The 6,387-nt window shown below is 36.5% G+C and overlaps 1 protein-coding gene across 2 annotated transcripts in view; it reads right to left on the bottom strand.

The window, feature by feature from the left end:
- LOC129574921 (POU domain, class 6, transcription factor 2-like) overlaps positions 1 to 4,492 on the bottom strand; it is a 56,655-nt gene extending 52,163 nt beyond the window's left edge. For both annotated transcript variants that reach the window (XM_055457581.1, XM_055457583.1), the window contains exon 1: positions 2,542 to 4,492. The gene's annotated coding sequence lies outside the window, so the exon portion shown is untranslated. The remainder of the gene's footprint in view (positions 1 to 2,541) is intronic.
- Between the last annotated feature and the right edge of the window lie 1,895 nt (positions 4,493 to 6,387).

The following is a 6,387-nucleotide window of genomic DNA, read 5'->3' on the forward strand; positions in this document are numbered from 1 at the left end:
GAGAGAGAGAGAGAGAGAGAGAGAGAGAGAGAGAGAGAGAGAGAGAGTCTCGTGAAGAAGCATTGCAAACGGTTGAAAGTTAGAGCGCATGTGGTTTTATTGAGTTAATAATATTTGGATGCAACCATTTGAAACATTTGAAACTTTAATACGGTTTCAAACGAGTCGACTTTTTGGTCATTCATACATATCTCACTCGAGTGGTGGAGAGAAGAAGGCTTGTGTGTGATTTTTCGCTTGAAAGACGGACATTAAAATGCCAAAAATCAATTCCGAAATGTATGCAAACCGTACGCCTATATTATTCAGTGTGTGTTGGCCCCGGGAATTATTCAAAAAAGGTAGTGCTCGCTTTTGAGTGACGCTAGACAAAGAGGAGTAAATCCGTTGTCCACTCACTTCTATCTCTGGTTTTTTTTTCTGTGTGCTGTGTTGCTCGATTCAGTTCTGTGTGTGGATGTGACAAAAAGTCAAATGACACCAATTTATCCGTACAAAAGACACACACACACACACACACTGCTAGCAAAACAGGGAGAGTGAAAAAGAGAGGGAGACAGAGAGATAAATATGTATACAAAAGAGTCGACGATTCGAAAGTATGCGAATTGAATACTAAAATTATAATTTGCTACTCAAGAATTACTAATCTCTTCGTTAAATGTAGGCACACACACTGATTAATCGTTCGTCTGACAAACCATTGCACTCACAACAACAACAACAACAACATCAGCAGCAACGATGTCGCATGCTACTTTTTACTGTGAGAAACATTCTCAAGACAATGAAAATCTAACATACATTCGTATATCCAACAGATATTCGTTTACCATCTCACTCATTTACGCGCTCTCTATCTCTGCCCGTGTGTTTGTTTTCTTCACAATTGTCGCTCACGCGTTTCCTGCAGATATAAAATGTGCGCGTGTATTTTGTTGAATATCATTTGAATCTTAGGCTTTTTTTTTCGAAATATTATACGTTTTGGTCGATTGAACTGCCTTCTTCTCCAAAAAGACGAAAGAAAAACGAACAAATACACCGAATGAAAGCGTCTCTTGTCCATTTCATTTTTCCCATTCTTTTTTTTCTCTGATTAATTAGAATTTTCGTTTGCGTTTCGTTAATTTTAGAGTTTTTCCGTTACCTTCCATATAATTAATTATCCGTGTTCTTTTCTCGTTTTTCTGGTTAAATTTTAATTACTTTTCAATCGAAAAAAAAAAATAGAAATAAATTTTAATAAGAAGCTGTAGTAAGGAAACGAGGGGAAAAAACCAAGACACGTAACATCCTTCTGGGCGTGTATAAGATTGGAAATCATTTCATTTCCCTTCACATGAGTCTTTGGCCATTCTATCTATATCATTGTGTGTGTGTTTTTTCTTTACTTTTCGGAGAATGTCTCATTTCTCAACCCTTTAATCGAATATGTTGATAATATTTTCAATTTTTATTTTCTGTCACTCTCGTGCCGTTCGTCTTATCTTTTAATTCTCTAAACACAAATCATTTACAGTTTAAACTAAAAACCAACAACAACACATCAAGAGAACTTTTAATTCGTAGTCAAACACATAAGACACGGTGAGTGTGGGAGTGGAAGAGTGAGATTAAGAGAACGAAAGAAAAATCCGCTTAAGGACCGTGTGCCAAGTTCAATAAGTTTCAATTCATGTCATCGAAGACAGAGTGAACGTATATAATGTACGTTGTTGTCGGTTGGCTGTCGCGCGCATACATATATGCGTGTTTTGTGCCATATATCACCGACACACAAATTTAGTTTCGATGTCACTCTAGTGACTATCTGATGATTTTCAGCGTTTTGGAATGCCTTTTCAAAAGTAAATGGGTTATTAAATTTTTTATTCAAATCAATTATTCATTAAATAGTTTCGTGCATCATATCTCCTGAATCGTGCGCTCACAAACCGCGTCTATGCTACGCACTTTAAGCTCATTGTGATAATTAATGAAGAAAGAAAGAAAAAAAACATAAAAGAAATCAACCAATATAAGAATAGACGAACATTTTATCCGATCAACACGAGCAATCCGAATTTGTTCTTACCCGTTTCTTTTTGTTTTTCGTTCTTTTGACTCATTACCGATTCATACAATTGCGTTTCATTCACATGTTCGATTTTTTGTTTGAAACTCCTTTTAATTTTATATAATAATAAATATATAAAATTAACATTAACTTTTAATGATCCACTAGATAAGACCAGAGAAAAAAAAAAGTCAAAAAAGTGCTTCCGTGTGATGGAAAAAAAGAGGGAAAAAAAGAATTTAATTGGAAAACATGAAGAAAACATTAAAGTTGTGATACATTTTTTGGTCCGTGTTCTTTTTTGTTTGAATTTTTCAACATATTCAAATTAGTGGAACATACGTATGGAAAAGGGGTGACTTTATCTCTGTCACCGGATTATACCGGCCAAAGAGAATGGTCAAGTGTGATACATAAATAATGATGATGATTGAAATAAAGGAACAAATAAACACGAAAACTAATTGTAAAATGTAATATACCTTCAATGCCTTTGGTTGATTACGTCAGAATGGCGCCGGGTTTTTTTTTTGTCTGATTCTCGTTCGGTGGTTCACTGAAGTGGCGGTTTTGGCGGCACTCAAAATGTAAATGTCAATTTTCTTATCCACAACATATAAATATTTACGATCGAATTAACACAAGTTTTGGTGACTTTTTGATTCGGGGGAGAAAAAAATCCGTGTACACTGTACACTATCAAACAATTTTCGGTTTTTTTTTTCTCTCTTGATGAAATGATCGTTTTTTCGATCAAAATGTCAAAGTTGTGTCTTCGATTTTACTTCTTCTCAAACTTGTTAGTTGGTTTTTATATTTTGAATGATGGTTGTCACTGTTTATGAATGCGCGCGTGTTTACACTGTTCTTATAACTGCATACACATATGTATGGTTTATTGGCATTTGGTCTTTTATTTAGTTGACACAATGTGTTTTTTTTTAATCTCTTCTCGTCGACGACTATTATGCTCGAGATACTCTCCGTTTGTTTGACAGATTGTATTTCGTCTCTTCACTGATTCGACAAATGGCTTGTTTATTATGTAATAAAATACTCTTCTTTCTTCTTTTTAAATGATTTTCTTCTTATATTCTGTTTTGTTTCTTCAAGTGTTCATTTTCTGGTTTTATTCAATGCTCTTTCTTCTTCGAACTGACTTTAAATCGGCATTTATTTTTTATTTTATTGAATCGTACGTTTAAATTATCAAATAATGTCCCGGATTAAAAATCAAATGCACCAACGATTTGTTTTTTTTTTTCATTCAAATTCAAACATGAAAATTTTATAAGTTCATTTGTGTCAATCACTAATACACATCGGTCCTGTTCACTTATTTAGCCTGTAATTTGTCTATATAATAATTACGGTTTATGAATACGTGTTTTTCGCTCTTGCTCACTCGCCTTTTTCTTCTTCTTCTTCTTTATATCTCGTCAATATAATTCTTTAGATTTTATTTTACATTTGATGCTAATTGCGCCACACATCATACACTGACTGGATACTCGAGCGTGTATTCAAATTCCAACTTTCTTGAACAGCAACAAAATGAACTAATATAAAATTATGCTTATTCGAGCCAACAGTTTGAATGAATGTCGGTAATGAAATTAATGCACATTTTTATAAGTCATGTAAAAATGTTTATTGCCGATTGTCGATTGCGTGCGGTTTCTCTCTCTCTCTCTCTCGCTCGTTCTCTCTGTCTTTATCTATTCTCGTCTATATATCGCGCGCTCGTCGTTCTCCTGCTCTATCTTTCGTTTCGCATATCTGTTTTTCGTATTTGGTTTTAGTTTTGTTGCTCTTTTTCTTTTTTATTATTTCGGTTAGAGACCGTTAGACTTGGTCGTTGATTATGACTGAATACAGTAAATCATGTGATCGAATTGATCCAATTACTTGATAAGTCGTAAGTTCTTATTAGTTATATGTTCATTTTGATATTTTATTCTCGTTGTCTTTGATGAATTCTTCTGCTGGCGTTTGTTTGTTTGTTTGTGTGTGTGTGCCCGTTGTTTTTCTCTTCTCTTTTCATACGGTTTTTCATTTGATATTTCAAAATTTCAAATTAACGAATTCGGACGAATTTTATCGTGTCCGGAATGGCAAACAAACGAACCGAGACATAAAACATAAACGGAACGAAAAAAAAATCGGAACAAAACACTGAGAGACATTAAATGGATGTGTATGAAACTGAAAGCGATCAAGAGTCAGGAACAGGACAATATGAACAATAAAATGAAGAAACAAAACGACACACAACACAACAACGGTGTTGATGACGGTGGCTGCCTAACGGTGTGACGATGTCGTCGACGACGATTACGACCTAACGACGACTACGACGACGATATGACAACAACAACAACAAAAAGCACGCGGACTTCGAGATTCACATCCGTTCTATTTGACGAAGCGTCGTTAACTGACTGTAACATTGATTCATAATTTTCTATTTTCCCATTTTTAGTTTTAAGACCGTTCCGTCGGTATGTATGGTACCACTTCGAAGTGCGAATGAATAAGTGTGTATGCGTGTTTATGCATGTATATATTATTCGTGTGCGCTCCGTTTCGTCGTCGAACCTATGTACTGCTGCTGCTGCTGCTGCCGTTGTTGCTGCTGCTGCTGCTGCCTGCTCCATGCACAGTGTGTTTGTTCTCGGCTCGTTGAATGCTTTTGCCTTTTGTTTTCGGGGCCGAGGAGTTGTGAGTATTGTAACTCGCTGCCGTTGCTTCCTCAAATCACTTGGCTTTAGACTTGTGCCGCTGCTGCTGCTGCTTCTTTCATTTGTTGTGTACACGTTACTTCTTTTTTTCATTGTTGTTGCTGCTGTTGTTTAATTCCTCGATGGCCTGTAGAAGTGGTTGTATACATGCATGTGGCCGTTTTGTTTTATTTCTCTCTTTTTTCATTCTTGCTTACTCGCTCGCCACTGCTTCTACTGCCTCATAAACTCACTTCTTACATCGTCCATGTGTAGTGACGAATATAATTTCTCCCGTTTAAATGTTTTAGTTAAATATGTTTATGTCTTTTTTGCCCATTGCTGCAGATCAAACACTCACACCCACACCGCTACGCGTGTATTCATCTGATGGCTCCTTCTTGCTATCCACACTCGCTGGCCTCGGCCAAATTTCGTATCAATTAACCAAAGTTGTGCAAACTTATTGCGACTTAAATCCTTGTGATGCAATGATTATTTGCATCACCCAACTCCACCATGTACGCAACAAATTCAATACGCCACTCTGGTTGCATCATTACTTCCGAATGCAAATTCAAATGATGTTTTAAAATCCTTCGGTTGCATGAATTGATATTAAACAATGTGCATTTTATCTGGCTTGAGCCTTCTTTGCACATGTCGTGTGTTTTTTTTCTTCTCATCACAAAGATCAGTTTTCCTTTCGACAGACTTGGTTCAATAATATGAGTCGCGCCACGTTTTTCTTTGTTTTGTCCACAAACTTCGAACAAGCATTTATAATACAAGATGTTTCCACAACAATTTCCATCCATTGTATTCGGGGAAAAGTTGCCAGAAAAAGCACTTATAAACGTTTTACATAGCAGACGGTGAGATTTTGATCTCAAGACGGCAAACGGGTCACACGTTGAACAACGTAGACAAAACTAAGAAAAAATTATTGCAAGAAAGTGTACACACAAAAAAAGCAACGAAGAAGTGAGCAAATGTTGAATTTTTCGCGTTTATTTACAAAAATACGTGCGAAAGTGTCAACAATGAGAGAGAGAGAGAGGCAACCAAATACCAACCACTGCAAATACTGTATCCTTTCTTCCAAAAATTGGATTCATAGTAAAAGCGAGAACAAACGAACGAGCGAACGAACGCACAAACATGACACAAAAAGCAGTTCGTTGCAAGTGAACGACTTGTTCAAGTGGCAAAAGTGTAAAATTGCCTATATGTAAACAACACGATTTTATAATGAACTTGTCGACTTGCACACTTTTTGTGTCAGCGTGCGCGAGAGAGCGGCAACTTGTTGTTTTAGTCAACGCTTTATATCCGAGAGAGAAAAAGAGAGAGATTTCGCTGCTTTTTCTACTTTCCCTAGACTGGAAACGATGACGATGACGACAGCGACGACGACGACGTTCAACGGGAACGGTCTATTTCTTTTCGCAAACATCTGTTCCATTGCCATTACTTTTTTTGTGTGTACTGTTGGTGCCGCTGGTGCTGCTGCTGCTTCTGCTACTACTACTCTCTTTCACTGTGTGCATTCAAACGCCGCCACTTTTCATATGCACGCGAACGCCAAAACGAGAAGTGATATGTCGA

Source organism: Sitodiplosis mosellana, unplaced genomic scaffold, assembly GCF_009176505.1.
Source record: "Sitodiplosis mosellana isolate CC-2019 unplaced genomic scaffold, AAFC_SMos_1.0 Smas_scaffold_6165, whole genome shotgun sequence".
NCBI classification, from domain to species: Eukaryota; Metazoa; Arthropoda; class Insecta; order Diptera; family Cecidomyiidae; genus Sitodiplosis; species Sitodiplosis mosellana.